Genomic DNA, 11,365 nt, shown 5'->3' with positions numbered 1-11,365 from the left:
TCCTCTGGTAACCAGAATATTGTTGTCTGTGTTCATGAGTTTTTGGTTTTTGTTTTCCTTGTTTGTTCATTTGTTGCTTTCAGTTTTATATCCCTCATATGAGTGAAATCATATGGTTCTTAACTTTTTCTTTCTGACATTTAATTTAGCATGATATTCTTAAGATTCATACATGTTTTTAATCATATTATTCTTTTATGCCTTAAACAATACTTTAATCATTCTTTAAAACTGAAAGTATTATAATTCATTATAAATATTTTAAGAGTTTGACAAGTAGTTAAATAATTTCTTAAGCCAATTACTTATTCTTTTGTAGGGGGTGAACATAAGCTTTAGAATTAGATGGATCTTCTTGGGTTCAAAGTTTGTCTCTCTACTTTCTAATATTTTTTTTCTACATTCTCATTGATTGCATAACCTTAAGCAAGTTGCTTCAGCCTTTGATTTGTGTTTTTTCATATATACAGTGGGAATAATGATACCTACTTCAGAGGGTTAGTGTGTGAGGATTAAGCGAGACAGAATCTATGAAATAGCTGACATACTGTTTTCAATAAATGGTATGCATTCTCTAGACACGAGCAATAATGAGAGAATGAATGTATCCTGTATAGTGAAATACTTGGGAGAGTCGTAGTATGCAACCAGTACATATTTATCTCTCTGTGCCACCCTCCTATCTTATTTTGCTCCTAAGGACATTAGAGGGAAACACGGCAGAGTGAGACAAAGAAGAAATAATGGGACCAGGTCAAACATCTGGATGGTTAGAATTCTTTATCAAACCAAGGTGGAGGTAAGGCTGTTAAATAGGAAAGTGATTTCTGAAATGAACTCTATAGGGTTTCATACTGCTGTATAATGATGCTGTATAATGATGATCACAGTGTAGTTTATCATTCAAGCAACAAAAGAAAAATAAGTGAAACTTCTGGAATGAGGAGTTGTGAGCAGAAGAAGTAAGCTCTCTACTTTTTAAAGGCAATCCCACTCTTAAATTGTCTTTCCTGGCAGAGAAGGCTGAGATTCCAGAGAAAATAGTAGGATGTATCATGCATGGATAGTTAACCTTGACACGTCAAGTGTGAAGAATTATCACAAATAAACATTTTTGTTTATTTGTGAAATAAACAAACGAGAGCTTGTAAAACTTCTAGAGGGAAGTTGGAGAACTGACCACAATGGATAATTTATTGGCATAAACAGCTGCTGCTGTGCAGAGCTGCTGAGTTTTCAATCACTCATGGCTTTCCCATAAAAAGGGCTTTGAAAACATTCTGTAAATGTCAGATCAATGTTTTTGCTTTTCATACTCTGGAGACTGATTGAGTCCATAATAAATAATAATAATAACATTGAGCACTAACCATAATAAAACAATAGCAGCCACAGCTAGCATTAATTGAGCATAGTGACAGACACTGTGCTATATACTTTAAACAGTTTAATACAACTAATCCTCACTACAATTTTATTAAGCAGACACTGTTACAATAATTTCAGAGCTAATGTAACTGAAGTACAGCTAGATAAAATACAGCTAGAATGTGGTGGAGCTAGGTGGCATGGCTGCAGTCTATGCTCTTAACTACTTGCTTAATCTTTAAGCACACAAAAACACAGAGGCAACCCACACCATATAGAGACATTTGATATGGTTTCTATAAAACAAACAAACAAAAGAAAACTCTTCCAAGACTGGTACTGTGAAGAAAACCACCTTGATTGGTCAGGGCAAAAGACTCATTGGCCCAACTTCTGCATAAATAAATCACTTTTCTTTCGAGATATTTACTCTTGATAGCCACAACTCTGGACTTAGAGAGGTTCTGTGTCCCTGCTAATGCTCACGTCCAAAGATAGAAAAGGGGTAATTTCCTTGATTCTCTGTAGCTCAGCTGGATCAAAGCTGAAGTATTCAAAATTATTTTATTGAAAATTTTACAAAACTAAAGAAATATCACCTCCTAGGAGGGCATCATACAGCTGGGCAATCTGGCTTATATTCAGCTTATGAATTTCCATAGACTTCCCGTTTTAGCTTACTCAGAGACAGTTTCTGTGTAGCAGATAACACTTTATGCTTCTATCCCCAGAGGGCCTGTTTAAGTCCATAAAGTCATTGAAACCTAGGACAAAGGTCTTCTCTTCAGTTTTCTAGTTTATTTGAGTAGTATTTTCTGTTTTTGTTTTTTGTTGAGTACTTGGATCCTAAAATATTACTCCTGAAAATAGCATCTTACTCATCCTTCACCCATATAAACCTCATCAAGATAAACTTCTTAGAATTGTTTGGTGCAGCAAGCTATGGTGTGATGTTCATATAGAAACGCACACACTTAGAGAGTAATCTCTTCATCGTTCTTGTCGTAGGAGCTCAGGTCTGCCTAACTTATGGGAATTATTAGAGATGTTACGTGTAGGTAAGAATGAAACATTGAACATAATTAATTCATTTAGACTTTCAGAAAGTCCCCTGTGTAGAAACTTTGAGAATGTTCCACCTTAGAGACAATGTGAAAAGAATGAAGTCACAATAGCATTGTAAGAATGATTTATGTAAATGGAACAAAATAAGACATTCTCTGGCTCAGGATGTATTCTGGGATAGCAGCATGTGCTCTGGGATTTGTTCTGAGAACAGTCTTCTAGATCTGAAAACAGGGTTCACAGTGATAGTTTCCAAGCTTCCAGATAATACTATGCATTTTCAGATAGTGCAAAACTGAGCCAACAGGGAGATACTTCAGGACAATTTTAAGAGGCAATGGGCCTAGGAACTAGAGACAGTAGTTAGGCCAGAGAATGGGTGAGGCGAGTGAAAGGCAGTTTAAGTCCAAATCATCCTAGCAAATTCTCCTTCAAATTTTGTGCAAAATAATAATGATAATAATAATAATAATACTGACAAGGTAAATTTTGTGCCTCTAGCTTTGGTAGAAACAATGTGCTGGAAGGTGGAAGACTGGATTGTTTCTCTTACTAGGCCTGGGGTCCATGAGCTGACAGATGTGCTCCCATCACACATGCATAAGAATGAGTCACTGAGAATGGAAGCAGGAAGGTCTGTCTTTTCCATTTTTTTTTTCTGATCAGCAACTTCTCTCCTTTCCTGAGTTGTGTGATAGATTCATGGGAAACAGCTAGAATAAACTGAGGAAAATTCAAAGAGGGATGTCCCAACAGAACAACATGGGGCATGGGATTGTTCAAGCAATTTACTCTACTCCTCAAACCCCATTACAATTAATTATGCATCAAATATACTGAATTTAACTTTAATTTCATTACTCTAATTTCAGCTTCTTCCCCCACTTTCATTCTGTTCTCCATGGAAACAGGCTGGTGACTCACTTATTAAGCACCCTTTTCTAGACTTAGACATTGTTATGTGCCCCAATAAGCTCAATTTTCCCTAAGCTACTCAGAGAAAAAAGGTTGAAAGACTTTGTTTATGCATCAGCTATCTTCATTACTAATGATTGTCCCATTTAATTTATTCTGGGAAAGGAAGGGAGGAATATGGTGATGTTAGGTCATAAGAAAACACTAGTTCAAGCCCAAAGGCGAATTATGGATTAGAAATTAGAAAACCAGTGGTCCAGTCTTGATTCTATTGCCAAACCTTTTTGTGTGATCTTGGTAAATTACTTCCCTTCCCTTCCCTGGGACTCAGTTTTTCAATCTATAGTATGAGAAAAAAACATTAGAGATAAACTAATGCAATTGCATTTCCATAACTTAATGATTTTGTGAAAAGTCTTAAGTTATAATGTGAGGAGTATAGGGAGAGAAAGGGAGATAGCAAGGCTTGGAGGTGTGGGATATGAGGAAGGAACAAATCTCTGTTCTTGATGTTCCAGACTCTGGATGAAAATCTGCCCTCTGTTACTTTGACATTTTATAAATTTTCTATTTATATAAATATTTTTGTCCATTCATTAGCACATTTCTCACATGTTTACAGGACATTTGAAAAGGGTCTGTTATTTCAGATCATTTTGTCTCTCTCTTTTGCCTAACCCAACCCAGAAGCAACTTGACTGTCCTGATAGCTTCAGAAGCAGAAACCAGAGGATGCAGAAGTTTTAAACTAAATCAGTCAAAGATAAAATACAAGGAAATTAAGACCTTTTATTATTATTATTAGTATTATTATTAGCAAATATAGAATGAAGCAAAATCTTTTTTTTCTGCCATTTTCTAAGATCACCTCAGCTTCCAACCTAGGTGGCTGCATTAGCTGAAAAGAAGAACCTCAGATGAAGATATACATGTTCTCAGGACTCTTCCACATAACAGTTACTTTTAGTTTTAAGGGAAATTTACCATGTGGACAAGGGAGTTTCCAGGACAGGACATCCCTACCCTGAGCACAGTCTCAGCAAGAAAAACCAGTGAAGCTGTGGCTTTGTAAGCATAATTGTAGATAGTTCCTACCAGCTCTTTCCTCTGTCCCCGTTGGTGGGTAGAGCCTGGGGCCATCACAGCTTTGTTTGAAATCAAGTTTTTCCTCCAAAATGAATGACGGTTCCAAGCTCACAAACTTGAGCCCCAACATAACAGTGGAACTTTTGTCAAGTTGCTTCTTAGCATGAAGGACTACTGAGCAAAATAGGACCTTCCTGAGCAGATAGTATGAACAAATTAATGGGTCATATTCAAAGCCTGTATGCCATAACATGTCCAAAAGAAGCAGTGGAATGAAGTAGAATCAAATCCCTTCTAGTTTGTGTTGCTCAGAATAAAAACAGGACAACTCACAAAGATTTTTTGTCTGAGTCTAACAGTGGAGGTAGCATATGAGCTACTGATTTTTTCCAAATAAAATTAAACTGAGTCTTAAAAGCATAAGCATCCAGAAGATGAAAAGTGTAGTATGATCTCAAAAGGGAGTCTCCAAACTCTCTTTTACCCTAAAACTAAGCCCTAATGGAATCACTGGGACTTCTTCCATTTATAACTCAAGTCCCATGAGGATTCTGATTTTCAAGTAAAATAGTGGTTTTTTGAATAGCTTTACTTCTAAGGGACACACAAACATTGAACATTTCATAGTTTTAAAAAAACAATTGCTAATGAAAAGCACATGTCTAATATTTTTACTCCTTGAACTTGATTGTAATTTTTTAAAAATTTATTTATTGTTGAGTGTTACAGATATCCCCCATTTTCCCCCCTTTGTCCCCCTCCACCTGGATCCCACCTCACCCCAGGCCTTCACCTGTCTGTTGTCTGTGTCCATGAGCTATGCATATATGCATATAAATTCTTTGATTAACCTCTTTCTTCCCTCCCTTCCACCTTCCCTCAGATCTATCAGTCTGCTCCATGCTTCCATGTCTATGGTCCTATTTTGTTTGTTAGTTATTTGTTCATTAGATTCCACATATAAGTGAGATCATGTGATATTTGTCTTTCTTTGACCGGTTTATTTTGCTTAGCATAATAATCTCCAGGTTTGTAATTTTTTATAGCAAAAAAATTTAGGTTGAGACCTGTGTTTTAAAGAAAAAAAAATAACTCATTTAAAGACATTTAGCCCGGCCAGGCGTGGCTCAGTGGTTGAGTTTCGACCTAGGATCCAAGCGATCGGGTTTTGATTCCCAGTCAGGGCATATGCCTGGGTTGTGGGTTCGATCAATGACTCTCTTATCATTGATGTTTCTATCTCTCTCTCTCCCTCTCCTTTCCTCTTTCTGAAATCAATAAAGATATATTAAAAAATAAATAAATAAAGACATTTAGCTGTTACCAGCTGATCATTTCTGCTCAGTTGATCTTTGGCCCCTACCATGCATGGTTTATATCTGAGTTGTAGCAATGCTAAAACAAACACAAGGAATCTGGAATTGAGATTTCCATACCCAAAGCCCCTCAGCTGTTTCTGGCAATTTTCCAAAGGCTTTGATGTATATGACTTTATTTCTGTCCCATTTGTCAGAAAAATTAATAGCATTGTGGTTTTCTGTTGGAGTTTTTTTTCCTTTAAAAAAAAATCCATTTTTGATTACAAGGTGCAGGGAAGGCAAAAGGCCAATGACTGTGACTCCATGACTGTCTGCACATCTGTAAATACTTTGTATGACACCAGGTTCATCCTGTCCCCAAATGTTACCTTACATCCTAACAGCTGCAAAGTATAGTATCTGACCATGTGGGAAATTTAAACTTGTGTTTTCCAGCTTACTTGTAAATATTAAAACTGAACTAGCTGTTCCAATTATTGATTTCCTAAAACTCGCATGAGTACATCACAGGAAAATTATATTGTACATTTCTTGGAGCCATTTACACTCTTTAAAACTCCTTTTTTAAACAGCAGTGACTAAGGCCTCTTCTGTTTTCTCAGACTTCTAAGGCCCAGAGTGCCCCCAAGTGTTCCTAGAATCCTAAGGGCCATGATGGAGAAAGGGCAGGCCATTTCAAGCATGAAGAATTAAAAGTCAATTTTATTGGGTTTAAACCAGGAGTCCACGAGTCTTGAGGACCTTTGTGTACCTGTCAATTTCCTTCTCCACATTCTTTTTGGCCTGTTTCTTAGCCTGATGAGCCACTTTTTCTTCTGTTAATGGATCTTGGCCTTCTCCTTCCTCTTCTCCCCCAGAATGTCTGTGACTGCCTGTTATTTCTAGTCAACTTCATGAGCCAGGTGTCCTAGGTACGCAAACATCTGTGTAGGCTGTAGAGGCACAGCCTTGAGGGCTGCAGGAACCACCATTCACTTTTTCTTTTTACAAGACAGCTAGATCCCATCAAACACCTTGAGGAGTTCCAAGGTGGTCTGCCCTTGCTTGGTTTTGTGGGGCAGCATGCTTCACACAGTCCTCCAAAAGATGCTACTGAGGGTTTGGAAATGGTAAGGATAGCAGGATTGATTGGTGTCTATCTCCTTGTAGAGTAAGGCCAGGAACTTCAACTTGTTTCTGTAGAAGTTGCCAGAAATGTTGATGCCCACAGTACCTGCTTGGCCACAATGACCTCCAGACAACCCAGGAAATGGCCTCAGCCATCTGGGAAATAGCCAAAAGTTTTTAAGACTCAAAAAATGCTCTGTGCTTCTTATATGCCTCAGATAGAGTTTTCTGGACAGCTTCTGACTTTTCTAGAAGCAAAATGCATGGAGGGTATTCCTAGAGAATTAAGGGCCAATGTACTAGAGTATAGAAAAGCTTTTGTTAATTGTCCCTTCTCAGTGTCCTAGAATCACCTGTTGCCAAGATCCTAAAGATCCTGATAGATCACCTAGTCAAACCCTCCTCTCCCTTCTCATAATGCTTTAATAATTGTAACCACAACATTGTCACCAAGAAGTCATTCAACTTCAGCTTGAGTGTCACTGGTGATAGAAAACTATTTCCCTACTTCCAAAGGCAGCTTGTTTCATCTTGGGGCATTTCTATTAGAAAGCTTACCCTTATACTAAATTTGCATCCACCTACACTCCTAATCCCATTGAAACTGCAACAAAGTTTGTCTGCTTACTCTTCCTAGTGACAGACATTGGAAGACATGATGACAAAAATAGCTATATTTTTAAGCTTGAATTTCTTCACCTGGTGTCCATAAAGTCATGGTTTCTAGGATACAAACCATATGAGAAAGCAATTTTTACTTGCATGAGTCACTGGAGATATCTTTATTAGTCTGGGGTGAAGAAAGAAGGCAGTGGCACATCCTCTGAAATACCAGATTTCAAACCCATAAATCCATATAGCCATATAGGGGAAGGGGAAGAAAGAGGAGAGAGGATACTAGAGACTCAAATGCAGCCAATGAAACCACCATAACTTCCTGTTAGGTTCACTGGTCAGGTCAATTTCAGTCACGCAGATGACAGAGCAACATTCTTGTGTCTCCTCTAAAAAATCTTTAAATATCAATGTCTTAGTCAGCTCAGGTTTCCATAACAAAATACCACAGACTGGAGCACTTAAACAATATGAATTTGTTATAGTTCTTGAGCCAGGGGAAGACCAAGATTAATGTGTTGGCCAATTTGGTTCCCTGGTGAAGGTTCTCTTTCTGGCTTGCAGATGTCTGCCTGCTCATTGTTTCTGCATGTAGTGGAGAGGTAGAAAGCTCTGGTCTCTCTTCCTCTTATAAGGACACTACTCCCATCATAAGGGTTTCACCCTCATGACCTCATATAAACTTCAAATTGCCTCTCAAAGGTCCCACCTCCAAATAGCACCATATTGGGTTTTAGGACCTCAACATATGAACTGGTGGGGAACACAAAAATTTAGTCCATAACAATAAAATATCTCATCTATCCCAATACTCAGTTATTTGTTAAATTAGACATTATTAGCTTCAGAGAGGATAGCTCAAAGACACCTTCATGGCATGGAATTCAGGGCTTTGTCTTTACCTCTCAAGATTTCAGACATACATGAGAACTTTTGTCAAGAAGAATGACTTGACTTGGCATGAAGCAAGGATGTTTACCTTTCTGAGACCCTCTGACCTTTTGGTGCATGACTTTTTAATAGTTTTAAGGCCAGTAACCATAGCTATATTAAACTCATCTCCCAAAAGTTAGTCTCCAGGATCCCTATCAATATTTGCTGTCAACTGCATTACAGAAAAGGTGATCATTAATCATAACATCTTAAAAAATTTGTTAATGATTGTTGAGTGTTCAAAAAATATTCTGTAATAACCAAGAAGGAATTCTTGACCTGAAGTAGTTTTATAATCTAAAGAGTCAAGAAAAGCTAATGACAGAGACAAGATGGACAGTCATGAAAAAGACTCAGATACATTTATAAAAATACATCATGTGACAGCTTGCTCTAAACTCATGAAACACAGTAAATGAGTATTAATTGTTTTCTTGCTTTCCATGAGGTATCCTCAAGCATCTTACAAACTAACTGATGAGTAAAGGGAAACATATAACTAATACCTCAAGGCATAATATATATAATTTCGAATAGTATTAGCCCAGTAAAAGGGAGAAGTCAGTTTGGGCAAGGGCAGCCGAAGACGCTTCAAAAACAAAAGAACACTGATTGATGAATAGGTGTTATTCACAAAAACAGGGAGGTTGGGAACAGTATTTTAAGGGAAGAGGGTGGCATGAGCAAAAGTTGTACAGACTGGAATTAACCAATCAACATTCATTCATTCTACCAATATTTGTTGGGTGTCTCTGACATGATAAGCACTGTGCTAGATGTTAGGGCCATAATACTGACTAAAACTTGTGTGGTCCTTGTCCTCATAGAATTTACATTGCAATGATGGAAAGAAAGATTAAACAAATGAACAAATAAGTGAATAGACATTTTATACTTATCATAAGTGCATAAGAGAGAGAATAGTAAGGTAGAGTGGAGAAGCTTACTTTAGAGTGGCTGGTCAGAGGAGAACTGTCTAAGGAGATAAATTTTTACTTCGCACTGGAAGATTACCATAAGCCAATGTGATATATTCGTGGAGTGTATGGAACAATTGGGCATTTGAAAACAGAAGATTACTGGAGAAGCTAGATGATGTAGTTGGTGAGGAAGTGTGGGGCCTTAGAGGGGCTTACTTTGAATAAGTGAGGAAAGAATATAAACTTTATTTGGAAGTAGTGGGGAGTCATTGAGAGCTTTGAATAGTGGTTTTGATCAAAGTTATGGTTCAGGAGGATGAATGAGGTGGCCGGTGGAGATTTTTTGGTTTATGGTGAGAATGGAGGAGAGCAACCCAGTTAGGAAACCATTTAATTGTTCAAGCATGAAGTAATGACTGCCCACAATGGGATAGCTGCTTAGTGGAGACTGAGAGAAAAGGTGAGGAAAAGCTGTGGCAAAGGAACAATTGATAGGACTTGACAACTGATGGGAGGTGCGATGTGGAAGTTGAGGGGGAGAGAAGAATCAAAGATAATAGTGAGGTTTTTATTCTTGGTTATAAGAAAAAAGGTGTCTCCCACCACAAAAACATCTAAAGGAAGAGTTGGTCTGAGAGGGGGGGCAATTATTCCACAGTCAGCAATCATTTACACATGCCTGAAGGGGCCTTATGCATCAAAAACTTGATGCTGGTGTTCAGGGATATGAAGGTTCACTACTGAGTGGATTAGATAACAGGCCGAGAATTTGAAAATGGTCAGCTCAGGTGTTTAGCCAGCCATATTTTTTCAGTCAAGAACATCATGCTGTGATTGATCAAGACGTAGACTTTATCGGATTTATTGAAGTTACATGGATTAATTAAATAGGTTTCAAGTGCACAATTCTGTAATGCAACATCTCTATATTATATTGTATGTTCAACACCCATAGTCTAGTCTCCTTCTATCACCATTTATCCTCCCTTAACCCTCTTCTACTTGTCCCACCCCCCAAAATATATTAAAAAAACAACACTGAACCTAGAGAGATGCAAGAGATATTAGATAAAAGGCATTAAGAAATTATTTGTTTTTATAAAAAACATTCTGTGAGCCCTAATAAAAATATCAGTATATTCAAAACAGAGGTAGACTTTATCAAGAAAAATATTGGTAGAAGAAACATTGAGCAATTCTTGGGATGCTTGAAACAAGTAACCACAAGAAATGATAATACAATGGCATGACAACTAGAATTTTTTTAATAATTTAATTCTAATTCCAAAGCTTTGACTGCAGGAATACTTTCTATCATTCCTGACCCCCAACAGACACTCCCTCCTCCCCAAAACCAATGGATTAAAACCTATAAGCCTGGATCAGGACCACTGGTTGCTCTTATCCAACAACTAATCTCCCCAGGCTATTTGTAGTCATTTCTATTTACAGTGTGTGCAAATTTGTGTGTGTGCATGTGTGTGTGTGTTGTAATGTTCAGATGTGAAAGCTGATGTATCTTTTGGGGGTAAGAACATTGGCATGGTAGTCAATTATTTCTTTACAATTTGTATCAATTCTATTTGCAAAAAGGATTAAAAGTGTTTCTGCATGCTATTTTTCAAGTCAGACTCTGGGTATTCAGAGATTCATTTTGACAAAACCATTTATTTTCTTTCTAAATCACATCTGTGGTAGACTATCCAGTGTTACTATCTTGCTTAGAGCTGTTGTACTACCTTTCTTTCTAGAGGAATTTTGCGTTTACGTACTGTTTTCCTGAAGACTTCATGTTTAATTCAAACAAAGAGCATCTATAGTGTAGATTCCAAAATAAGAACTTACTTGTGGAAAGGGAGCATGAAATGGCAAAAATTCAAACTCAAATCAATAGACCTGCTGTCTCAGTCTTGTTTCTGCTATTTATTGGGTATATGTTCTATTTTAATCTGTGAAATTAGGTTGATGATATTATTTGTTCAGGCTTGATTTTAAAGTTAACATGAGAGAATTGCTGTGAAGGTTTGTAAGTTGGGC

The 11,365-nt window shown here is 37.4% G+C and overlaps 1 pseudogene across 1 annotated transcript; it reads right to left on the bottom strand.

Moving 5' to 3' along the window:
• Positions 1–6,464: 6,464 nt before the first annotated feature.
• LOC308550956 (large ribosomal subunit protein uL13 pseudogene) lies at positions 6,465–11,120 on the bottom strand (annotated as a pseudogene). Its single transcript has 2 exons — positions 11,101–11,120; positions 6,465–7,016 (listed from the first exon to the last, which is right to left on the bottom strand). The product of its transcript is annotated as a large ribosomal subunit protein uL13 pseudogene (transcript).
• Positions 11,121–11,365: the final 245 nt, after the last annotated feature.

The sequence above is a fragment of the Miniopterus schreibersii genome, assembly GCF_964146895.1.
Source record: "Miniopterus schreibersii genome assembly, chromosome: X".
In the NCBI taxonomy this organism is placed as follows: domain Eukaryota; kingdom Metazoa; phylum Chordata; class Mammalia; order Chiroptera; family Miniopteridae; genus Miniopterus; species Miniopterus schreibersii.
This window is presented reverse-complemented; position numbering and strand designations above follow the sequence as displayed.